General features: G+C 34.3%; 1 protein-coding gene across 20 annotated transcripts in view; it reads left to right on the top strand.

Annotated features, from left to right (window-relative positions):
• The window catches only part of DMD (dystrophin), a 2,312,475-nt gene that overhangs the window by 1,411,920 nt on the left and 872,887 nt on the right, over window positions 1-27,668 (top strand). The window lies entirely within an intron of this gene.

The following is a 27,668-nucleotide window of genomic DNA, read 5'->3' as shown; positions in this document are numbered from 1 at the left end:
TCTCTCTCTCTGTCTCTGTCTCTCTCTCTCTCTCTCTCTCTCTCTCTCTCTCTCTCTCTCTCTCTCTCTTTCTCAAGTACAGTATATTGTCTGTATAATCAATTTGGAACGTAATCGTGTATTGCCACATGACATGAATTCTATTGTCTTGAACATTAAATAAACTTTATTTAACTTTTTATATGCTTACATCTTGCTTCTTAACAGACTGTTAACTTTCTAGAAAGTAACAATCTAATCTTATATTTATTTTAATTCAGATTTAGTAGCATACTTTATATGTGGTAGGTTGTGTAACTGCCTTATACGTTGCTTGCATGAGTTATTAATGTTTTTGTATATTTCATCTGAGGATGTATTGGCAATGGTAAAACCATACTACATGAAATTGAGTAATTGAACCATTTTTAAATGCGTTGCTTAAGTTATTGTACCATTTTCTCATAATCACAGCTCAAGTTAACTTTGTACATATTATTTCTTGTGAAATGCCAACTAACTTAAAGCAAGGAAAATAACGGGTGTAATCATGCTATAAAGCCAGCCTTAACACTAGCACAGTCCCTTAGCTCATATGGTAACTACAATAATGTGCAGTGACAAACAGAATATTGTGCTTTCTTAGCCCACACTTGCCTACTACCCTACTGTTGTGGATAAAAACAGACATACTTTAGGTGAAACTATGTTATTTCAAAATAATGCCTTAAAGGTTACTCCAGGATAAGGCATTTAAATGAACTATCTAGTAAAAGAACATTTTGAATAATATAAAGAGCTCACCCAAAAGGACTGTGAAATGTTCAGTTGAAAAAAAGTAAAAATCTCAAAGACTTTGAAAAATCATTTCTTGCAGTATATTTTAATAACTTAGGAAGACATTAAGCATCAGTTTATCAAAAACTATTTTTGTACATTTCTTCTAATGACAGAACAATGTCAACATGATTTTCATCATTGAGAATGTGCAAAGAAACCCTTTGTACAGTTTTTTTTCTATGAATGTTCCTTTAAGATTAAAGCAAATTTCCAACAAGAATTGGGGACTCCAAAAGAAGGAAGGAAGAGAGGGGAGCAAGTGCTGAAAGACTTCCTATTGGGTATTATGTTCATTATCTGGGTGATGGAATCAACAGAAACCCAAATTTCAGCATCACGCAATATACCCTTGTAACAAACCAACACATGTACCCCTGAGTCTAAATTAAAAATACAGATTAAAAGAAGAAAATCAATATATAATCTAGGAAATACCTCTCAAGCTTTTTCATTTTTAAAATAACATTTTAGATTATTATTTTTCTAATAAAATAGGATCTTGATTGTGTATAAGTTTATTTCTCAGTTACAGAAATTTTCTCTTAATGTTTTTTCCTTTTATCAGCATGTTTTTCTCCTGTTTTTCTTCATTTAATCGTGGCTTCCAAGATCAAACAGATAGAAAGCACAAAGACAATTTTTTCTTTTACTTGAAATCACAACCTTAGTATCAGACATAATAACTGTTCCAGGTCTGTCAAATAAATGCATTTGAGATTTCTTCATGGATAGAATAAGGCAGAATTTCTGACCTGAAGAAATCTAGTATTTTCCAAATTTGCTTTAAGAACATTTTGTAATAAATTTAATATAATAAAAGGAAAAAACACAAAGGGGCTAGAATTTGGAACCGATTGGTAATACAAATTTTAACTTTATTAATTTAACATCAACAAATTACTTAACTTCTGTGATTGTTAATTTGATGTGTCAACTTGACTGGGCCACAGGGTACCCAGACTTTGGATCAAACATTATTCTGGTTGTGTTTATGAGGCTGTTTCTGGAGAGATTAACATTTGAATCAGTAGAGTGAGCCATGTAGATTGTTCTCCCTTGTATGGATGGGTCTGATCCAATCAATTGAAGACTTAAGTATATCAAAAAGACTGATAGCTAAAACTGGAGCATCTGTATTTTCCTGCCTTTGAACTTGAATTGAAATTTTGGTTCTTCTTGAGTCTTAAGCCTCTAGTTCTGGGACTGTAACTTAACATCACTGGCTTTCTTGGTTCTCATGCCTTTGTACTCAGACTGGAACTATATCCTTGCCTCTCCTGGGTCTCCAGCTTGTTGACTGTAAATCTTGGGACTTCTCCAGATCTGTAATGAGCCTATTTATTACAATAAATTTCTCCTTCTCTGTCTTGGAGAGAGAGAGGGAGGGACAGAGAGAGAGAGAGGGAGGGAGGGAGAGAGAGAGAGAGAGAGAGAGAGAGGGAGAGAGAGAGAGAGAGAGACAGAGAGAAATGAGAGCACAAGAATGTGAGTGTAAGAGTGCCCTGACTAATATAATTTCTCTAAATATCACTGGTTACTTTTCAAAGTTATAAAATTGGTATAAAAGCGACCTCAATTTTTCTTAGAGTTAATATGTGAAAGTTTTTTGAATAAATTAATATACTCTGTGGGCTTGAAAATACTATGAGAATTTAATATTGTATTATTCTTAGTGTTGCTATTTTTAAATAGCATTTTTTCTTGTGAGTCATTTTTTAAATATTTTTGCAAACCTTGTTATCATTTTACTCAGGCTAATATCCTAAATCAAGAACATTATAACATTTCAGGAGTCAAAACTTCAGACACCTAACATGATATCCCCAGGACCATCCATGTTTTCACAAATGTCAGGCTTTCATTCTTTTATATGGCTAAATAGTATCCCATTGTGTATATATGCAACATTTTCTCTATTCATCCATTAAGAAACACTTAAGTTGATTCTGTATCTTGGCTATTGTGAATAGTGCTGCAATAAACATGGGAGTGCAGATATCTCTATGACATACTGATTTTATTTGCTTTGTCTCTACCCAGTAGTGGAATTGGTGTATCATATGGTAGTTCTATTTTTAAGTTTTCAAGGTACCTCCATACCGTTCTACATAATGGATGTACTAATTTACATTCCCACCAACAGTGCATAAGAGTTCCCTTTTCTCCATATTCTTGCCAACACGTTTTATCTTTTGTATTTTGATAATAGCCATTCTAACTGTAGTGAGATGATATCTCACTGTGGTTTTGATTTGCATTTTCCTGATAGTGATGTAGAACATTTTTTCATATTTTATATTAACTAAGCTAGACAGAGAAAGACAAATGCAGCCTGTTTTCACTCATATGCACAATAAAAAAAAAAAAGAGACTGGGGAAAGTAGGGGAAAGGTGAGAATTGGGAGAGGATTGTCATTGGGTATAAACTTAAAATTAGAAAGGAAGAATTACCTCTTGTGTCCTGTTGCACAGAAGGGAAAATATTGTCAACAATAAGATATTGTATATCTCAAAATAGCTGGAAGACAGGGTTTTGAATGTTTCTACCACAAATAAATGATAAATGTTTGAAGTGTTGGATATGCTAATTATCTTGATGTGATCACAAAATAATACATGCATGTATTGAAACATCACATTGTACCTATGAATATGTGCCAATTAAAAATTTAAAAATAATAATTTTCTCTAAATGAAGGACTAAAAAGAACTTCAGACATACCTGGCATCTGTGGGTGCCTTGAGGTTAATTTTTCTTTGTAGTTAACGTTAACCACTGTTCTCTGCTTCCCAGCGAGCACCTTTACAGTTAATTCTCTTCTCTTCTACCTCTAATATGTTGACCCTTACTAAATCTTAATTTTTAACTAAAATGAATGATGAGTTGAAATGAATGTATAGAACCTCCATAGTTATTATCCATCCACATTATTGGAAAAAATACCTCAGAGCACCTGGTCCTACTGCTATGGAAATGTTATTATGCATATAAAGGAGAGAAAAATATAAGCAGAATATTAGAATGCTTTATACAAATAATAATATATATGTATTAGCAGAAATCTTTCTTCTTTATTACATGTTTTAAAAACATTCATTTACTACTTTCCTGAAAGTCATTACGATACCTCCAGAATCAACTGAATTTTTTTAATGCACTAAATATCAGTTCAATGGCCTAGTGCTGTTCAGTCACAATACCGTTCTTTCAGAGGCAGGCATAATTTTTAAAACTCCAGAAATTCTTTTGGCTGGTGTGTGTTTGTGGATTGATTAATTAATTGATTGATTTTTTTAATCTTCCTAGTCAAAAGCCCGTTATTCAAAACATTATCCTGATTATAATGATCATAGTAACAAGGAAGCCATTTTCCATGGGTCGAATGTTAACCAGGATAGATGTACACAACCTGCTGCAGCAGGAGTTTGGCCAATATAAGCAGGCTCTGGCATCTGGCCTGGTTCTTACTGCTATTACATTTCTTTATTAAGGATACAAAGTGATTGCCTCATCTAAGGCTGAGATTTTCTTTTATGTAATATGGCAAACAGTTTGCCATTTCACAGAAGGAGGAAACTGATCCAGAAATAAATCTTATGTTGGTCAAAGATCCATTCACTGATATTAAAAGCATGGAAAACATTTGTGATCCAGTGCAAATATGTATGAGGGGAAAACTTAGTCTGAATTTATATTTGCCAAAATCAAAACCAAGCGTTGTTTATTTGCAAAGAAAGCCCTGGAAAGCTGGCTATATCCACATTTGTTCTTCTACTTTCTGAAGCCCAAATCTTTAAAAATTGGTTAAAAGGCACAGGGAGGGGAGCATCACACACTGGGGTCTGTTGGGGGAAATAGGGGAGGGCCAGTGGGGGATGGTGAGTTGGGGAGAGATAGCATGGGGAGAAATGCCAGATATAGGTGATGGGAGGAAGGCAGCAAACCACACTGCCATGTGTGTACCTATGCAACAATCTTGCATGTTCCTCACATACACCCCAAAACCTAAAATGCAATTTTAAAACCATAAATTAAAAAAATAAAAATAAGTAAAAAGCAATGAGTAGCTTGTAATACTGTACTGCTTTTGGATCAAATCAGTAGCTAATAAGAACAACAGATCATTATCACTTGTAATTTAAGTCCAGATTTACTACTCCCAGCATATTCTACCATTCTTTCACATTTCAAAATAAAGACCTATTCTGAAAATATGTATACTATATACATTTATGTATATATAATATATAATTTTTGAATTTTATATATACAATTATATGTGTGTATATATGTATATATACATAATTTTTGAAGATAATTCTTGTCAACAGTGCATAACGGAGCAGGAAAAGAAGAATATTAAAGTGTGACAACCAGATACTCACTCATATAATTTTATCCATAACAACACTAGGTGGTAATATTATTACATATTAAACTTTACAATTAAATAATCTGAAGGAGATCAAGTGACTTGCTCAAAGTCACATAATGATAAATGGACAAGTTATTGTATCTTCTAAATCTTACTCCTCTGGACTTTGTATCAAATCAAACACCTGCCATTCTATGACAAAGCACAAATTTCTCTTAAATTTTGATATCCATCTAATATGATTTTTATGTAGTCTGATTCCATATATGATTTGCTATTTTCTCAAACAAGGCAGTATATACCTGCTTTTCAGAAATTAGTTATTTGGATGTGTGCTGGAAAATAAAAACAGGTGGGAGCTGCTACTAAAACGTATTTTTCAAAATAATTACAAGTTGCATTAATATTGTTGCCACTTTATTTTTCTTTTACAAAATGGTGTTCTTGAATAAGGTAGAGTAGACATAACACAGAGTGAGAACTTTGGAGTATAAAGACCAGAGTACTTGAATATGTTTGTGATTTTATCATTCTTTTCTTATGTCAAGAGAAGATTATAAGCAAATGGATTTAAGAGTAGTGGTCAGCTAAATTTTCTGACAAGTGTTCATTTAAGCATTTACCCTTAATACCCATGAATACAAATAAGGTCTTAATTGTTTGACAAAGCATGCTGAGTTTTATAAATGATTCAATAGCAATTTTTGATAATAGATCAATAGCAAACATTAATTTAAATGTCTTCTATTTATGAGACACAGATAGCTAGGTGATAGATAAAATAGATAACTGATTGATAACTAATAGATCGTAAATGATAAATAGATACACATAGATAGTTGATGGAGATGACCCTTCCCTTCACACACATACATATAGGCACACCCCATTTCTATCATAGTTACCAGGATTCAAATATTTTGTCTCACTGAGTGTTTTTCTCAATGTGAACATGCATATAGGATATGATATTTTTTGTTTTGTGCCTATTTTCGTTTATTTTTTAATAGTTCAGGAGGAAGTCTTTCTTATTTTTAAAGCTCAGTGTAGACAAGTTTGAAAATGCACAAAGTATTTTAAAACTTAAAAGAACTATAGTCTTTCTCCCATAGGTTGCCTTCTTAATAGGTTTTACCTTCTTTTGCAACCTTTTCATGTTTTCTTTAGTTTTGTCCCGTTAACAAGTACTAGTGTACAAAAAATTTATCATCTTTTATTTAATATTTCCCTGATATTTTATTTAGTAATTAAATTATTTTATATTCTAAATTGTATTTTTAAATTCAATACAATAAGGTAAAACCCCAGATATGATTGTAAATAATAAACATTCTCCAATTATTGGGCATTTGGAGTGCTCCAAATTTTTGTCACTGCAGTGAACATCCTTGTACATGAATCTGTATATTTAAGTTGATTTCATTCCTCTCTCCCCTTCAATCAAGGGGCTCCAACCATTCTCATTTTCTTTCAGCTTCTTTGTATTAAGACATATAAAGTTCTGACCTGACTCAGAAGTTTCATATATCCTGTTTCCTCCTTATGGGCAAGTTGTTAATTCTGTGATTCTTTGCACATCTCCCACTTCAGTAACTTCATCTCAAAAGCCTTTGCAGGTCACTTCAACTGAATTTACACCATAATCTAGCAAATCCTCAATTATTGAGCTTTATTAGTCTCCATTTTTATTATTCTTCATTATTCTCTGTTAAAGCATCCCATGATTTTCTTTTGTCACTCTTACCACAATATGTGTTTATTGTGTGTATGTATATATTTGTTTGTTTATTGTTTGTCTATACCTGGAATGAAATGCCTAAGGTCAAGAACTGTCTGATGTAGGATGCAATATACTCAATAAATATTTATTGAACAAATCAATTAGTTTGCTCAATCTTGCAGGCAACTGTTACTTCTGTTCATTTCAGTATCTAAAATGAAAACGTTAGTGTTGGTTGTCAATCAAAATTTAAGTGTTGGTGTTTACCAGGTAAGACCTCTGTCAAGTTAATCCATACTTACCCAAAGGCTATTATGTAGAAGCAATGTAAATGTTTTCCTAAGTGTTGATTTTCATATTTTAAGGAGACAATGAATTTTTTAAAATATTTTCTTCTACACGGCTATCTATTCTGGAGAGTGGGGCATATGTTTCTTAATATTACTAAAATTGGCAAGGGGATGATGTTGCTATAAACAAAGAACACTTAATCATCATGCAGAAGTTTTGTTTCTGACTCTCAGTTATGAACAGCAGAGATTTTAAAAAGTTACCTTCATATGCTAAATTAGGAATGGCAGAAGGTAATATTTTAATGTTTATAAATGGTTCTTGTCTGAGTCATTGGTTTCTATTTTTATGAATCCTCTTTTGGAAAGAAATTATAATGATTACTACCAGGTCTATTCTTTTATATTGTTTCTAATTCTATGGTGATCTTCAAAATAGAATATCAGTTTTTAATACTTGGGAATAAAATTACTCTTCATATATTATTTTATTTGTATGGCATACAATGCGTTTTGTTGTCCCATCATTATTTCAGTATGACCAATTACTGAAAAAAACATTGAGATAAATCATCCCACATGCTGTTTGCCAGGACAGACATCACACTGTTGCAGCAACACTTCAGATGAGTCCCATTCAACCCTGTATTCTTATAGAGAAGAAGGTAACATGTTTATATTCATTTCTGCAGATAGGCTGATTTTATTTGTTGGAACATACTACTTTAAAAATCTGTCCATTTCTGTAACACCTGGTCTGTCTACATAACTTGAATTATATAAATATAAAACTAAACTTCCCCTAATCTCCAGTGTATATATTGCAAGCAATAGCATGTGAAAAAAATTAAAGACTTGTTTGTGTTTTTTCATCATGTGAATACAAGACTTTTCAGTAAAAATGAATTACTTTTGAGCATCTTTGTTTGGATAACAAACAAGAGAAAAGATCTCTGTTAGTGGACAGAATTTTCATTAAGTTTAACAGCAGAAATACCACAATTGCATTATTCACCTATGTGCATCAAAAGAAAACAGAAAATTAGATGAGATGAACTATACAAATGTTCACTATGCATACTTTATCCATTAAATACATTATCAAGAATCATGTCAGCATGACATTCTAATATAACAGCTTTACAAAAACATGTTATCTAATCTAGGGATGCAGTTGTCCTCTTTAAATCAGCTTCAAACATTTTCTGGATTGATATTTCTCATTCTTTTTTGATCCACATTGTTTATTCACATAATGATTATATTTAATTGAATATAACAGCATTATCAAAATGAAAGATAAAATAGATCTTTAGTTGGAAGTCAGTATCAAATCATCTTTTTTCTATCAAAAAAGATATATAATTATGAAGCATTTGGTTTATCAGTTTTACAATAAATTAAACATGTACAATTTACCCATTTTTTTGCATTTTCTACTTATCATAAATTAAACGTGTACAATTTGCCCACGTTTTGTATTTTCTTTGCATCTCTCTTTTTTTTCCACTTTTTTATTGGATTTTAGGTTTTGGGATACATGAGCAGAGCATGCAAGACAGTTACGTAGGAACACACATGGCAGTGTGCTTTTCTTTCCTTCTCCCCTTCACCCACATTTGGCATTTCTCCCCAGGCTATCCCTCCCCACCCCCCCTCCCGCTGGCCCTCCCCTTTTCCCCCCAATAGACCCCAGTGTTTAGTACTCCCCTTTCTGTGTCCATGTTTTCTCATTTATCATCACCCGCCTATGAGTGAGAATATGCAGTGTTTCATTTTCTGTTCTTGTGTCAGTTTGCTGAGGATGACGTTCTCCAGATTCATCCATGTCCCTACAAACGACACAAACTCATCATTTCTGATTGCTGCATAATATTCCATGGTGTATATGTGCCACATTTTTCCAATCCAGTCTATTATCAATGGGCATTTTGGTTGATTCCAGGTCTTTGCTATTGTAAACAGTGCTGCAATGAACATTCGTGTACATGTGTCCTTATAGTAGAATGATTTATAGTCTTTTGGATATATACCCAGTAATGGGATTGCTGGGTCAAATGGAATTTCTATTTCTAAGGCCTTGAGGAATCGCCACACTGTCTTCCACAATGGTTGAACTAATTTACACTCCCACCAACAGTGTAAAAGTGTTCCTTTTTCTCCACATCCTCTCCAGCATCTGTTGTCTCCAGACTTTTTAATGATCGCCATTCTAACTGGCGTGAGATGGTATCTCAATGTGGTTTTGATTTGCATCTCTCTGATGACCAGTGACGATGAGCATTTTTTCATATGATTGTTGGCCTCATATATGTCTTCTTTCGTAAAGTGTCTGTTCATATTCTTTGCCCACTTTTGAATGGGCTTGTTTGTTTTTTTCCTGTAAATCCGTTTGAGTTCTTTGTAAATTCTGGGTATCAGCCCTTTGTCAGATGGGTAAACTGCAAAAATTTTTTCTCATTCTGTTGGTTGCCGATCCACTCTAGTGACTGTTTCTTTTGCCGTGCAGAAGCTGTGGAGTTTCATTAGGTCCCATTTGTCTATTTTGGCTTTTGTTGCCAATGCTTTTGGTGTTTTGTTCATGAAGTCCTTGCCTACTCCTATGTCCTGGATGGTTTTGCCTAGATTTCCTTCTAGGGTTTTTATGGTGCCAGGTCTTATGTTTAAGTCTTTAATCCATCTGGAGTTAATTTTAGTGTAAGGTGTCAGGAAGGGGTCCAGTTTCTGCTTTCTGCACATGGCTAGCCAGTTTTCCCAACACCATTTGTTAAACAGGGAATCCTTTCCCCCTTGCTTGTTTTTGTCAGGTTTATCAAAGATTGTATAGTTGTAGATATGTTGTGTTGCATCTGAATCAGAAAAGAGCCAGTACTAAATAATGGTAATCTCACTGAAATGTGATAACAATCTGAGGCTTGGTCCTGGGACTATTACCTGCAGAACAACTTAGACAAGTCTTTAGACCCCCAATTCCTCGTCTTTACCATAGAAATAATAAGATATTTTTCCGACTTCATACTTTGTGTGGACCTCAAATGGAATAGTCATCTGATAGCACTTTATGAAGTATATAAAAGTAAGAAATTGTCACAATATGATAATTGCAATTATTCTTTGGCATAGTATTAATGCTGTCTTGATGTATATGACAAAATTAATATTTCTGTATAGTAAATGCCTTTCCTGATTTTAACAAAAGATCATACCAGAAAAGACAAGTAGGTAGATACTTAAGTTATTGTTCCTGAATCTAGAATGTATTGTAAATGTCCCAGGTTGAGCTTTGTCTTTTTTCCTTACAAATTTCTTTTCACATCGACAGTGTGATACTTCCTTAAATGTAGAATACAAGGCCAACCTTATTTGTTTGTGTTTAACAATTAAAATATCTAAATTGCTTAAAGAAGCAAATTGAGTTTTAAGTTTTATTGATTTATACCCTTCTTCAATCCACAAAGGATTGGGGCAGTATATAACAGAATTTCAAGCTATAAATGAAATATTAATAGAAAATAAAACCAGGAGAGTTATAAACTGACGTTTTGTATTAAGGCCAAGGACAAGCAAAAAAAAAAAAAAAGTAAATATAGAAAAAGAATTGTATTGAATGGGAGTTTTATGGGAACATGTTCATATCGTGATAATACCTATTATCTTTATATTCTGAATGCAAAACAAAATTAGAGCCATTTTCATTTATTTCGCTACAATACATCTGTCTTAATAATTCTAAGATTTCCTGATTTCAGTATTAATCTCTATTTTTGCAAAAGGCAGTATGTTCATAAGATATCAAGTTAATTAAGTTTATGGAACCTTTAACAACATTTTTAACAACCTTTCTCCCTGGATAGTTCATGGTAGACATGAATATATTCAAAACTAATATATAGAAAAATATCATTAAAGAAAGTTCTGAAATTATATTAGAAGAACTTAATAATGTTACTTGAGAAAGAAAAAAATGTTACTTATGATTTTTGACATATTTTACCCACTATATGTGACTATATCTATGAAAAATTTTAGTAATATCTACTAGTACAAATATGATAGTAAATCATGTCTGCAGGTGCTGATACCATGGTATGTGAAGTATGGTAACTTTATTTTAAAATATTGCATTTAAATAATTAAAATACTATACTGGAAAGACTATTTTATCTATTCTATCACTCTTGAATAAAAAAAATCCAGAAAATAATACCTTGTTTTGGTAAGATTATATCATTTCCCAATTGAGTACAAGGTTATTTTTTCTGATGATAAATACATGTCTCCTCATTATAAAAATACATTCAAAATGAGGATAGAAGAAAACCAAAAGAATAAGTGTAAACAATAATGTCATTTTCCAAAAATCACCTTTGACACTTTTTTGGATATTGATCTAATCTAGCTCTCTTTTCAGAAGACTCCCTCCTGTGTAGATTCCCCAACTCCTCTGCAATCTTATTTCCTGTTGTTCTGTTGTTTTGGAAAGGAAACACAGTGTGACCATGGCAAATACACAAAATGGCGCATGTATCAGATTATTGTCTCTGTCCATTATTTGCCAGAGGACCTCAAACTTTTTCAGGTGGTAGGCAACTGGATTTCATGTGGCTCCTTGTAATATAGAACACAACTAATTATTTATATGGTTATTTCATTTTGCAAACTGGGGACAATTTTATTAGCTGAAAAAAGAAGTGATTTTTACGTTGTTTTGAAATGTGAAATTCAATTTTCATACTGCAAAGGAGATTAAAAGGCAAACACAGGCACACATGTCTAGTGTAAGAACAAGTTGTCAAACAAACCCAATTTAGCTGCCTCTACATTGTCTTTGTTGACAAATGTTTGTTTGCTCCTTGTTCCATCACCCAGAAATGCTCTTTAGCAGGAATAGATGGAACACCGTAGCAGTGACTTCTTCCTGTCTTTAAAAATTGGGATGACATTTGCCCATCTGCAGTGTTAACCTAGTTCCTCAAAGACCACTGACAGCAGGGTAGGACTGTATTGTGCAAGTTCTCTCATTTCCCTAAAATATAATTGGTCCAGGGCCAGAGATTTTAGCTCATTTCGAGTAGCAAGGTGCTCTTTTAAAATTCCCTCACCTATTTTGGGCTTCATTTCCCTTATACGATTATGCCTTTTCCAGTCTGATAAACATTCTCCTTGATAAAGCAGGCAAGCAAAAGGAACTGCGCACTGCTGATAGAAAGCAGCAGTGTCATCTCTATCCCTAACCTTCTCCCTTCTGCCCCAATCAATGAACCTTCATCTTTCTGGTTCTTCTTTCTCCAAATGGAATTAAAAAGGCCCTAAATGTTGTTTTTAACATTATCACAAGCCTCAATTCATTCCAAGCTCTGCCTTTCCTCATTGTCTATACAGTTCTATACTGTTCTTTTATTATTTGCCCTCAGTTCTCTGTCTCTTATTTCTTCTCATGTTTATAATTAATTAGAATCTGAGCACATTTGAGGATGTCCATACAGTTGCACACATCTTGGTGGACACCAGCAGTTGCTTTACACTCACTGGGATAATTTGTGGTTACATTCTCAAAATTTTATTCTAAAGAGACGTTACAGGCTTTCCTGAGCCATTTTCTCTTTACATTCAAGCTCATTGGATCACTGCGCTTTTTCCTTCTTAATCTAATAAACATACCTCTGCACATATACACGTGTATTCCTGAAAGACAGTTGCCACTTGACTCGTCTTATAGATTGTCTAATTTGATCATTGTGTGTGGGGATAAAAGGGTGAATTGTATAATATCCCTGATGGTTCACAAAGTCTGTTCCTGTGTAACCTGATTAGTGTTCTGAACCCTTTTAAATTCTCTGTCTGCAAATTACTGAGGTTTGACAATCAGCCTATTTCAGTGCTTTTCTTGCATAAGAAGTGTCCATATATACTGGGTGAAGTAAGAGAGAGAAAGTAGTTAGATTTGTTGGATGCCCTGATTATTAGCATGGCTAAGGTATTGTGTAATAAGAAGAGCAATTACAATGATATTGTTTTTATTTCTTAATTGAGGTAAAATTTTATATAAGATAAAACAGACTTATTTGGGAGAGGAGGAAGAGTTTATTCCTATTCTGTCATATTTAGTTGAGAATTTCAATCTCTCAAGGTACTTCGTATAATATTCAGATTCTGCCATCTAAAATATTTTCCATTCCTTCTTAATGAGTGTGACTGTGGCAGGCATACAAGTTAGTATAGGTATTAAATGCTCAATTTGTTAACTTTTGTCAAGTGGTTCTACAGAAAAAGTGATACCTCAATCAAAAATTTAAAAACATATATTTCCATTACCTCAGAAAGTATTTTATGCTACCTTTCAGTCAATTCCTAGCCCCAATAGGCACCCATTCTTCTGAATTATATCACCATAAATTTGTTTTATCTTTTTAAAAATTTATATAAATGAAATCATACAATATGTTCTATTTTGATCAGTGTACTGCTTCTGAGACTCATCCAAGTAACTATATCAGTTGTTCATTCCCTTTTTGATGAGTAATATTTCATCATATAGATATGCCACAATTTGTTTATCTATTCTCCTTCTGATGGACAATCAAGTTGTTTTCAGTGTTTGACTATTATGATTAAAGATGCTGTGGACATTTGTGTACCAGCAATTTGGTGAGCATATGTTTTTATTTAGTTTGAGTAACTCTGTAGATATGGAATGACTGAGCCAAATGTTTAACTTTATGAGACATTGTCAAGCAGTAAACAGTTTTCTAAAGTGGTTGTGCCACTTTACAATGCCACCAGTGATGTTGGAGAGCTCCAGTTACTCTACATCTTTGTCTATATTTGATCATGTCAGTCATTTTAATTTTTGCCATTTTATAGAATATGAAGTGGTATCTTGCTGTGGTTTTAACTTGTATTCCTCTGATTACTAACACTAATAAGGATTTTTCCATGGATTTACTGGCTGTTCATATAGATCATGTCTGTTCAAGATAGTACCTTCATGATTATTGGGTGAAAAGAGTATCATTTTGAAGTCATTAAAAAACTTGAAGACAGGGAATGACAGAGACATTTTCCTGTTTTATTTATTTTCATTTTACTTTATCTAAAGAGTCTACTGGAATGCAGTGTTGCTGCTTGAGCATCAGTGCATTAGTTTGTAAAAGCTCTGTTCCATGGCATCCCCACCACTAATATGGAGTGAAGAACATTTGAATTGTCTTTGACCAGCTTCAGCATCAGGACCATTTTTTTCATTAGAAGCCTACTAGGTATTTAAAAGTACGGAAATAGAATTTAACCATGATTTTTACCAGATGTGCTATGCTCTTAGAGATATCTACAACATGTACAAAAATTCAGCAGTTTCACAACATACCAGTAAAAGAAGCTCAGTCACACATTTAGTAAAAAAAAAAAAAAATTAACTTATGAGAGTGCTGGAAACATAAAAGGTAAAGAAATCAATGGCCCTGAATAAAAGACAATCATAAATTTTAAATCAAAATAATGAAATTTAGGCTGGACATGGTGGGTCATGCCTATGATCCTAGCACTTTGGGAGGCTGAGATGGGAGAATGTTTTGAGGCCAGGAGTTCAAGACCAGCCTGGGCAAAACAGTGGCATCCTGTTTCTTTAAAAATTTTTTTTTAAATTTTACTGTAAGTTCTTGGGTACATGTGCAGATCTTGCAGGATTCTTACATAGGTATACACATGCCATGGTGGTTTGCTGCATTCATCCCCCTGTCGCCTACATTAGGTATTTATCCTAATGTTATCCTCCCCAATGTCCCTACCTGCTGCTATCCCTCCCCTAGTCCTCTACCCCCAACAGACCTCAGTGTGTGATGTTCCCCTCCCTGTGTCCATGTTCTCTCATGGTTCAATACCCACTTATGAGTGACAACATGTAGTATTTGGTTTTCTGTTCTTGTGTCAGTTTGCTGAGAATGATGGTTTCCAGCTTCATTCATGTTCCAGCAAAGGAATGAACACATCCTTTTTCCTTGCTGTATAGTATTCCGTGGTATATATGTGCCACATTTTCTTTATCCAGTCTATCTTTGATGGGCATTTGGGTTGGTTCTTTGTCTTTGCTATTGTGAACAGTGCCACAGTGAGCATACATGTGCATGTGTCTTTACAATAGATCGATTTATAATCCTTTGGGTATATACCCAGTAATGAGATTGCTGGGTCAAATGGTATTTCTATTTCTAGATCCTTGAGGAATTGCTACACTGTCTTCTACAATGGTTGAACTAATTTACACTCCCACCAACAGTGTAAAAGCGTTCCTGGCTGGGCGCGGTAGCTCAAGCCTGTAATCCCAGCACTTTGGGAGGCCGAGGCGGGTGGATCATGAGGTCAACAGATTGAGACCATCCTGGTCAACATGGTGAAACCCCGTCTCTACTAAAAATACAAAAAAATTAGCTGGGCATGGTGGCACGTGCCTGTAATCCCAGCTACTCAGGAGGCTGAGGCAGGAGAATTGCCTGAACCCAGGAGGTGGAGGTTGCTGTGAGCCGAGATCGTGCCATTGCACTCCAGCCTGGGTAACAAGAGTGAAACTCCGTCTCAAAAAAAAAGCATTCCTATTTCTCCACATCCTCTCCAGCATCTGTTGTCTCCAGATTTTTAAATGATCACCATTCTAACTGATGTGTGGTAGTATCTAAATGTGGTTCTGATTTGCATTTCTCTAATGACTAGAGATGATGAGCATTTTTTCATATATTTGTTGACAGCATAAATGTCCTCTTTTTAAAAGTGTCTGTTCATATCTTTCACCCAGTTTTTGATGGGGTGGTTTGTTTTTTTCTTGTATATTTGTTTTAATTCTTTGTAGATTCTAGATAGTAGCTCTTTGTCAGATGGGCAGATTGCAAAAATTTTTTCCCATTCTGTTGATTGCTGTTTCCCTCTAATGATTGTTTCTTTTGCTGTAAAAAAGCTCTAAGTTTAATTAGATCCCATTTGTCTATTTTGGCTTTTGTTGCCATTGCTTTTGGTGTTTTAGTCATGAAGTCCTTGCCTATACCTATGTCCTGATTGGTATTGCCTAGGTTTTCTTCTAGGGTTTTTATGGTGTTAGGTCTTACATTTAAATCTTTAATATACCTGAAATTAATTTTTTATAAGATTTAAGTAAGGGGTCCAGTTTCAGCTTTCTGCCCGTGGCTAGCCAGTTTTCCCAACACCATTTATTAAACAGGGAATCTTTTTCCCATCACTTGTTTTTGTCAGGTTTGTCAAAGATCAGATGGTTGTAGATGTGTGGCGTTGCCTGCAAGGCCTCTGTTCTGTTCCATTGGTCTATGTCTCTGTTTTGGTACCAGTACCATGCTGTTTTGATTACTTTTATAGCCTTAGAGTATAGTTTGAAGTCGGGTAGCATGATGCCTCCAGCTTTCCTATCATCTAAGCCCAAAATCTCCTTAAGATGATAAGCAACTTCAGCAAAGTCTCAGGATACAAAATCAATGTGCAAAAATCATAAGTGTTCCTATACACCAATAACAGACTAACAGAGAGCCAAATCATGAGCAAACTCCCATTCACAATTGCTGCAAAGATAATAAAATACCTAGGAATACAACTAACAAAGGATATGGAGGACCTCTTTAAGGAGAACTACAAACCACTGCTCAAGGAAATAAGAGAGGACACAAACCAATGGAAAAACATTCCATGCTCATGGTTAGGAAGAATCAACATCATGAAAATGGCCTTACTGCCCAAAGTAATTTATAGATTCAATGCTATCCCCATCAAGCTACCACTGACCTTCTTCACAGAATTGGAAAAAAACACCTTAAACTTCATATGGAACCAACAAAGAGCCCACATAGCCAAAACAATCCTAAGTACAAAAAATGAAGCTGGAGGTTTCGCACTAGTGAGACCATGTCTTTACAAAAAAAGTAAATATCTGGGTGTGGTGGTGTGAACCTGTGGTCTCAGCTACTCAGGAGGCTGAGGTGGAGGATTACTAGAGCCCAGGAGTTGGAGGCTGCAGTGAGCTATGATTGTACCATTGCAATCAAACTTGCATGACAGATTGAGTCCTTGTCTCTAATAATAATAATGAAATTAAATTTTTATAGACTATCAAAAACACAATAAAGTATATATGGTTCCAATACAATAAATTTATTGGATAGATAACTTTGGCTTGAAAATATATTCACAATAGAGAGAGTATTTGGGGTACATCTTTATCCATTTAACATGTTTTAAGCATTACCAGGTAGCAGACACTTTCCTAGGCACTAGAGTGAGAAAAGGTTATAGTTCCTGCTCTCATGGATCTCATCATCTAGTAGATTGGAATGAAAGGATTACATAAGTAGAAATAAAGGCACACATAATGGAGAATGGAGAATAGTCAAAGGTCTGGAGAATGACCAGGGCATCACTGTGAGTTCCTTAATTGTGCTAAGGCATGGATGAAGAATTGGAAAGTCATCTTGAGAAGCCTAAAAAGGTGTCTCTCAGGGATGCTATGAGGTTCTGAATGTTATATAAGCTATTTGGGCTTCAATAGGCAGGCACTGAGTATTTAGTGTAAATTTTTGAGCAGGGAAATCCACCGTAAGAACTATCCATCTGGAAGATTAATCTGGAAAGATTGTGTAGAATGTTATGCAGTGAAAGAGTTTGAGAGGAAACAATTAGAAGGTTGTATTAATAACATAGGTGAAGTGTAATGAATAACCAGGCTGGAGGGAAAGTAATAATGATGGAATTAACTAGGCAAGAAGTATAACAATTAGGATCAGGAAAACAGGATTTAAACTGGGAGAATGTAAAAAGAAAGGGACAAAACACAGATGAACTGGAAAATACAGATGTCATTCAAATAAATAATATAATAAATATAAGAAACCAGTTTTAGGGGTGTTATAAATGTTGGCTTGAAAATGTTTCCTTCGAGGTTTCAGTAAAATGAAAAAGTCCTGAAATGCTATGTGGTAGCTTAACAGGGAAGCATTCCTAGAGAGAAAAATGTGGAAAGCATTTACATTTGGTGATTTAATCTCTTCCTCAATACAAGCTAATTGATAAGAAAGTAAAACATATAGTTTTTGCCACTTTTTACAGCTATCCCTAACCTTTTAGACATTCACATGAATAATTGAGAAAAATCTAACAGAAGACTTGCTTATGTCATTTGTCTGCTTTATCTTTAGGTTGCTCTTGCTTGCATATGGTTCAATAAAATAAAGATCATTGATATTGTACAATCTACTGATAATGGGGTGATAATCCATTCTTGTGCATGTTTTTTTTTCTTTTTGATTTACAGAGGGCATGCCCAGTCAACGAGAGATGTACAATTGTTCTTTTCATCACCTCTTCTCATCTAATTCCATGAAGGAGAGGAGTATTACCATATAACAGATAATGAGTTGAAAAATAAGAAACCTAACATCAGAACTTAAGGCTTGGGAAATAAAAGAGTAATTTGTGTTTGATGCCTGTATAACTTGGCAAGAGGGACATATAAGGCTTAGTGATGCCCAACATGTGATTGTTAGTTGATGTATTGGGGGTTCTGTAATCTAAGCTAAATGCTCAAAATCAATTAATTGATGTTAGAGTGAGAGATCTGTTTTGATTCCTCTTGATCATATTTCTAGGCCTTCCCATTTTCAAGAGCCTGAGAAAATGAAAGCTTTCCTGAATAACTTGTTATTTGTGGTAGAAGATGAAACTTTGAAAAATCACAGTTGTTTTTAAATGTCTCTTTTTCACTCTAGGCTATTGTATATATTTCAAGAAGTTACTTTTGAACCTTTCCTGAATGAGAAAGCAATCAAGAAGATTATAATATCTTGCTTCGTTTTCTGCTCAAGTTATCAACAAATATTTCTTTAACTATTATTAAGCTGAGCAGTGCTCAGCACTGTACTTGGTGATATAGGAAATGAGGAAAAGAATGTCTTTAAGGCCTTTATAATAATACTTATCACAACCCATCTATTCTATTCCTTAACATTTTGCCAAACTCATTGATTTATCTTGCTCTCAAGGCAATCAACAAAGTTGTATTGTAACACAGAATTTTCTAGGCTGTCCACATTAAATTGAGAGTGTTGACAAGAAAATACAAGCTTATTAATCATTAAGTAGTTACCCTAAATTAAATATTTATTGAAGTCAATCACACTAAAGAGAACACATACTGCATAGAACAACTGACCTACATTAGACAGCATTTAGAGACTATGCCATAGCAAAAGCCCATGGAGTTCTTATAAAAACAGAACAGAAGTGTATTAAGGAACAAGTTTAATTCTGTTCTCTTAAAGCACAACATTTTCTCAAAATATATTTTGAAATCATCTTTGACCATTGTATTTTTACTAACAGGTGGGTGTGAGTTAGGGTAGGAAAACATAAGCAGCTTTGTCAAAACAATATTCTATTTTCTTCATATTTGTGTGGAATCATGCTGCCTCTCAATTTTCTACATTATACTAATTATGATATTAATCTCTCTGCCAGCAAATGAAAATAATACATATTAGATGTAGCAAGTGTCAATAATGACAAAATTAGTCATTATGCAGATATTCAAGGATTCCCAAAATGTGTTTGGATTATGATTGCTAGCTTTGAATTTGCCCAGAATCATTTCAATAAAAATAAGGAACTCAAACACATTTGGAGCAAAACTGACATCATGAATTTTGGACCTAGCTTTGCCAATAATGCTCTCCATTATATTTTCATCCTAATATTTCCTCTGAGCTCCATACTAGTATCTTCAACTACCTGACTGATATTCTCTTCTTCATTTCTATATCCAATACATTGTTAAGTCCTGTTTATTTACTTTTCAATTATCACTTGTTTCCATCCACTTCCCTCCATTTCTGCCACTGACTCCTCCTCAATTTAAGCGACCATCTTCCCTCTCTTTAACTACCATGATATCTCCTACTTGGGCTCCTTACTCCTATTCCAGGACTCCTCCAATTCATTCATCCTCTGCAGCGAATGATGACAGGCACCTTGCACAGTGTCTGGCTACTAGGAGGTATTCAATCAATAATTGACTTACAGAGTGAAAATATAGGCATGGCAAATACCAATAGAGAACCACAGGGTTTTAGAACCAATGACATTAGATCTTTCAATCAAATATTTCCAGTCTGTAATCAAGTTTAATTACACATTGTCTTAGTTTTGAAAAACAATTTTGTTGCTTTTTTCTATATACACACATAGATATTGTATCACCCTCTACCTGCCAAATGGCTTTTGAATAATTCTTTATGTGGCTCCAAATTCATAATACCTCTAGAGAGAAGAGAAATGAGAAATTTTTAAATGACCTATATGTCTCCTTTCAAATATTCTGTCCTGAGACAGTGTTGTTTTGGTTATGTGCAATATGTTCCATGATGAAACATTTAATGTGTTCAGAATCATGCTAGTAATTATGTAGATAGAATTTTATGCCTGAAGTTATGTGTTCTATAACCAGGATTGTTTAATAAAAAAGCAAGTACAGCTGTGAACAAGATGCCTTTTTTATCAAAGGCCGATTTGTTTTCTTAACAAATATAAGTAAATGGAGAGAAAAACACAGCCCTTAAATGGTTTCTATTTGTCCTGAAGTTCTCATGAATGAGTTAGAATACAAGAAGGATTAAATAAATCTGTGAACCTAGAGAGAGCAAACATTTGTTTTAACAAAGTAAAACCTATTTGCTTTGCAAAATGCTGTACTTTGTAACAACAGTTTTCTTTACAGCAAGGGCCACCAACTCAAATGTCTTTAAAGAATGGTAGAATGCATTCGTGCCCCACCTAAAAGCATTCAGATTATTAATCAAAGTTCTAATGCCAAAACATGTCTGGGGCCAGATTTAACATGCAGCTCTCAGTTTCAGAGGGCAAAATTTAACATATATATATTTTCCTCACTTTAGGTAATGCTGCATTGAATCTATGCTTAAAATTCAGGAATATATGATTTTTTTTTTGGCCCAGGGCATTATTTCTTGGAAGACAAAGAAAAAGAGCCCAAGATACTCTTACAAAACATGTAGTACTTAAAGCACTTTATGATGAATTCATTTGGTATACACACATGAATAACAGTGATAATGATGGATATATATATATATATATATATATATATATATATATATTCATCATAATGTGTTGTGAATAAGATAAATACATCAAAAGAAAATTTCATTGTAATCTGATGTTAGGTAAATGTCCATTAAAATAAATTGCTACTGTACATAATTTTCCTTCAGTTCATTTGCAGGATGTTTGCTCTGGAAAAGAAACAGTCTATTTCTAGTTTTAGAAGGAATTCTCATTATTCTTTTATAGCAACCATTATCAGGAGCAGATGGGAAATTGTTCCAAGAGCATATCTACTATTATACGTCACAGGAAAAAGAGGGTATTAAATGAAATCTAACAAGACCTGCTCTTAACTCTAGTTCCTATAACAAACACACACAAACATTTATATGGTTTCAGCATTTTTATTAGTAAAGTACAACAAATGTTTACTGAAATTAAAAAAATGATACCAGGAGAAAGAAGAGGCTAAAAAGGTATATTTTATTTCTGATTGTTTGTTGTAAAGACTAATCCTTTTTATAACAATCACATTTTATTTTATATACAGGGGATACATGTACAGGCTTGTCAGAGGGGAATGGTGCATGATACTGAGGTTTGGGATACAAAACTCATCCCCCAAGTAGTGGGCATAGAACCTTATGGGTAGTGTTTCAACTGCTGCACATCCTCCCTTCCCACCTCTACTAGTCCACAGTATCAGTTGTTCCTATATTTATGTCTACGTGTGTTCTATGTTTAGCTCCCACTTACAAGCGAGAACATATAGTAGCTGTTTTCCTGTTCCTGCATTAATTTGCTTAGAATTATACCTTCAACTGTATCCATGCTGCTGCAAAGTACATGATTTTATTCTTTTTATGACTATGTAGTATTTCATGGTTTATATGTACCACATTTTCTTTATCCAATCTACCATTGTTTCACAACTAGGTGGGTTCCATGTCTTTGCTGTTGTGAGTAGGTACAAGACTGGGCCTTTTTATTTGACAGAGTTACTTGCAAATTGCTATTAAAGATCTGGAGATCCTTAGCTAAAAGTTGAATCTGTAGTGCAGTTCAAATTTAGAAATGTATTTTCTGTTCTAAAGAAAAAAGCCTTCATTTGGTCTTACTTAATATTCAGCTGTAACGTCTAATACATATAAGAATGACACAAATAGAAATATTCTATAAATACCTGCGCAGAGGAGGGGCACTTAGTTCCCCGTGGCCTCTTAAAAGGCTTCTAGAAAGGGAGAACTTTTATGCTGACTATTAAAGATGAGTAACGAATTTGTCCTACACAACTTAGCAGTATTGTCAAGGAATTAGAAAGTTACCCAGTTTTACTGGGAATGGGAGCTAAGCTTGAAAGTGAGGAGGAGAAGTGGCAGGAGAGGCAGCTGAGAAGGCAGCGGGGAGAAGATGGAAAAGGATGGCCCTTTCCATGCTCCTTGTTGTACTAACATGTTTGGATATTATCTTGTAGTCCATATGTGGACTTGATTCTTGTTCTCCTCATTCTGAACTCTCCTTGACCTTGATTCTTACCTCTTATAACTTTCATTCTTTCTTTACTCAAAAAGGGCTACTTATTTCACCCATTTTTCACTGATTTCTTATCCTTCCTAGTTTCTTTTCTATACTATTTTTCCACTCTTTTTTTATACTATTTTACCCCTCTCTCCATTTTCCTAACTTTAAAGATTTCCCAACTTTAGCCATCTTTCAATTCTTCTGACTATACTGAGATGCTCCCATAAGGTTATCAGATCTTCCAGCAAGATAGAGTTTCTTAGTCTATGGACAGGCTAAGTTGAATGTGTTATGTTGCTATGCTTAGCATACGCCTTGAGGATTTGTCCATTTATGTTGCTTCCTTACAAAAATCCATCATCAGATAAAAATTGCAAGATATTATTGAAGCATATTAAAGTCTTTGAAAATACCATTGACTATTTTGTCTAATAATTAACATGACCGGTAAAATTGCTTTATTTATCTTTGAGGAAAGCATCAGAAACTGGATTTCAAACTCCTGAATTCTGGGCACTGACAAAGAGAAACAATGAGAATGATCTTAGGATAAAAAAAGAAGAGAAAGCACCATATTTGTATGAAATTGCACTGTGAAATTCTCAGTTTCTCAACTCTCCCCAAGTTTCATTTTATTACATATTTTCTCTTGACCAGTCAGTAAACTCAGTTGATGATTAACCTGCCTCAAAATAATCCGTTAACAAAATTACAAGTAAATCTCATTATTGGATTCTTGACACATCTGCTTGTTCAGTGAAGGCTCCTTTCTCTTCCCTCTATTTCCCTGTCTTTATATTTTCTATCAATTGCATTTTATCTCTTTTTTTTCTGTGTTGCTTCCTAGTTTGTGATTTTTTGCTGATTTTTTAAATTTCCTATGTAATTCATCCAATTTGTCATAGTACAGTTTCTTATAACTGCTTCTTAGCCTATACTTTTTCTTCATTTGTCACATTTTTATTTTTCATCTATTGTATTTTCATACAGTTTTGGAAAGTTTTACGAATAGACTTTTTAAAAAAAATGTGTGCAATTTTTTTTTAATTTTTTATTGCATTTTAGGTTTTGGGATACATGAGCAGAACATGCAAGACAGTTGCATAGGTACACACATGGCAGTGTGTTTTGCTTCCTTTTTCCCATTCACCCACATTTGGCATTTCTCCCCAGGCTATCCCTCCCCACCTCCCCCTCCCACTGGCCCTCCCCTTTTCCCCCCAATAGACCCCAGTGTTTAGTACTCCCCTCCCTGTGTCCATGTGTTCTCATTTTTCATCACCCGCCTATGAGTGAGAATATGCGGTGTTTCATTTTCTGTCCTTGTGTCAGTTTGCTGAGAATGATGTTCTCCAGATTCATCCATGTCCCTACAAATGACACAGACTCATCATTTCTGATTGCTGCATAATATTCTATGGTGTATATGTGCCACAAAAAAATGTATGCAATGTTTTTATATAAAAGTTAGTGGTTTCTTTTTCTTATATCCTTCACTGTATAAAAATAAAATTGTAGCAATTCTTTCTTTGCCTGTATTTCCTCTTTCCTTCCCCCAAATTTGAGCAGACTTGAAGGACTTACATATATTACAGTGCTATTTTCTATAATTTAGGAATACCTTTTGACTTAAAAAGCAGAAGAAGAGTTGAAAATGATACAATAATTCTACATGTCCCCTCTGCTTCCTTGTCCTCTGCACATGTTTCTAACCTACCCTTTCTTTTTACTCTGTCTGTTTCATATACCTTTGTCTCCAGAATTTTTGATTCACTAGTCTTAGAGTGGAATTCTGGGCTCTTATATTTTGAAAATCTCCCCATGGGAATTAGATATGCACTTCTTATTAAGAATGAATGCTTTAATATTGGAATCAAAACACAATAAGCTTTCTAACTATGATAAATAATCCAACAGACTTAATTATGATTTTCTTTTTGTCCAGAACTAAGACTAGATGTTAATTGCCAGAGAAATAGATAAGAATGCCTATGACAACAGTACATTAATATGATATCAAAGTTTGGAAATTTTATTGGCAATGAATAATTCAGTACTTAAAATATTTAGAAGCTATAGAATTAAAATTAATTAATGTCATTCACTGGGTGAAAAAAGTTGATTGAGATTTTACATTTAATTTTGTAAATGCAATGTTATCTTTTCCAGCTCAGAAAACACCATGTACAAATTATTACTTTCTGTTTTGATCCCGTATTTTTCTCCCTTATGCTTTATCACTGAGAACTCTCCTTGAGCAGGCCATGCACTGGAAATATTTCTCCTGGTTGCAAAACCTTCTCATACAAATACAGTAGACGATTTAATGAGCTCTACTTTCACAAAATTAAGAAACGTGAAAGCCCTGATTAGAGATTCTATATAAATGAGATTGAGATCTAACAATCTTAAATTATTGGTTCACTCTTAGCTATTCAATTCTGTCTCTTATTTGGGCAACCAAAATAATAAAACCATTGTTGATTCTACAATTAGGTTGTAAAAGTCACTGTAGCCATCAGCCGTGAAGCAAAAGGGCCAAGATCAAAACTACAAAGCAAAGAGGCTAAGATAAAAATGCTGCAGCAGCTTTAGTTTATAGCATTATAAGCAGCAATAAGAATATCTTGATTACTTAACAAAGACTCAAAAGGTCCATTACCTGACAACTCAAAATGGTATTCCTGGACCAGCAGTATTGGCATCCTTTTGAAGTTTGTAAGAAATAAAGAATTTTGGTGCCTCCACAGACCTACTGAAGCAGCACTTGCAGTTAAACAAGATCCCCAGGAAATTCTTATGCACATTAAAATCTAAGAAGTACCACTATGGTACACATCTGATTCTGATGTGGGCCCATGCATTTTTTTAGAGGATGAAGTAATAGTTGTAAGTATTGGACTCTATTGAAGGAAAAAATAGGAGCCTTGATCTTTACCCTCTACCTTCTGGACATCTATGTTTTAGGCAATTTTTTTCCCCAATTCAGTAGTCACTGATGCTTGCATGATTCAGTTTAGCAAACAATGGTGATTCTTATGTAATAGTTCACGTTGCCCGAATAGTTTATGTTGCCTCAAGTTCTCTGCCCAGGCCCCAAAATAAAGCAAGGGCTGTACTCTTTTCTTAACTCCTCCTCTTACACAGTGTCATAGAGCCCAATTTTATGCTCCTTGTCAGATCATGGAGATTACACATCACAGGTCTTAACTTCTCCCACACTCTCCCTGCTCCTAACTCTCCATATGCCTAAGTACTACCATTCTTTAAATTCCAAATTCACCCAGAAATCGCTTCTGCTCATCCTTTTTGCTGACATCATCCCTCTTCTGACCTACCATTTATTGATCACCTTGCTTTTTTATCCTGCTGTATGTAGTATAACAAATTATCACTTACAACTGTGTCTTATCTTTTCAGCTAGATTTTATACTGCCTAAAACCTAGAAAATTATGCTTATTTATTTGAATCTTTAGGATGATAAGTAATAAGTATTAATACTAATGACACCATGGTGATGATGAGCCTGAACTTCCTCCTTTCCTTTCTTGTCCTCTCTCCTTTCCTCCCTTCTTTTCTTCCTCCAACCATTTCTTTCTCCCTCCATTTCTTTCCCACTTCTCTTATTCGTAAATTCATACATTACTCAGCAAACACTTATTGAAACCTTCCATGCAGCAAACATGGTAGTAAACAATAGGAAACAATTATGAAAAAGACACAATATCTGACCTCAAAGAATTTATGATATAAAAGTAATGGCAAAAAACATGATTACTTTTGCACCAACCTAATATATAGACACAGTTTGTTATGACTGGTGTCTCTATTACTAAGCAGTGACTGTCACATGCAACACTGATCTGAACAGGTGGTAAAGAGTGAGATGTAAGCAATGGAGCAAAGCCAACTAGTTACAAGGCAATATCACATGTTTACTAGAGCACATCTCATGGGCATTCAAGAGAGTATGGCCAGGACAGCACGTGGATAGTTCAGTAACTATGCATAGTTTTATATTCATTGTGAGGTACTGTGTCGCTGGAATAATGACCTTGTTATCACTTTTGCTGATTTACAGACTATTTTAGTTGCTAAAAGTAAGATACCAAAATTTCTATTATTCAAAAATAATTTTGCTTGAATGTAGTAAAAACAAAAATAAGCCAAGAACTGTTTGTGAAATGCGAGTCTAAGGCAGATTTACCTCAGTCTCAGAAAACATGCATTCATTTCTTCATTTAGCAACATGTACTGGGGTCTACTATAAGCTTGGTATTGTGTCAAGGAGTAGGAGAATATAAAAATATAAGAGAATTTGAATCACATCTATTAGGAGAGTGTTCTACATATTGACAGTGTTCTGTCAGTATCATAAGGTTTTGAGTCCTTTAGATTTAAATATGGTAGGTTCTCAAGTTCTCAGATATTATTTCGTTTTCTAAGGTTTATATTTAGTTAATGTGCTATTTTAGTTGCCTTACAAATTCTAGATTATCTTTTTTTTTTTGAGACAGAATCTCACTTTGTTTCCCAGGCTGGAGTGCAATGGCTCAATCTCGTTTGACTGCAACCTCCGCCTCCCAGGTTCAAGTGATTCTCCTGCCTCAGCCTCCTGAGTAGCTGGGATTACAGGCACCCACGTCCATGCCAGACTAATTTTTGAATTTTTTAGTAGAAATGGGGTTTTACCATGTTGGTCAGGCTGGTCTCGAACTCCTGACCTCATGATCCACCTACCTCAGCCTCCCAAAGTGTTAAGATTACCGATGTGAGCCACAGTGCCCAACCTAGATTATCTTTTTTTTTAAGTTAAACAGGGCATAATTGCCATT

This window comes from Callithrix jacchus, chromosome X (genome assembly GCF_049354715.1).
Source record: "Callithrix jacchus isolate 240 chromosome X, calJac240_pri, whole genome shotgun sequence".
In the NCBI taxonomy this organism is placed as follows: domain Eukaryota; kingdom Metazoa; phylum Chordata; class Mammalia; order Primates; family Cebidae; genus Callithrix; species Callithrix jacchus.
Note: the sequence above shows the minus strand (reverse complement) of the source record. Positions and strands in the feature narration are given on the sequence as shown.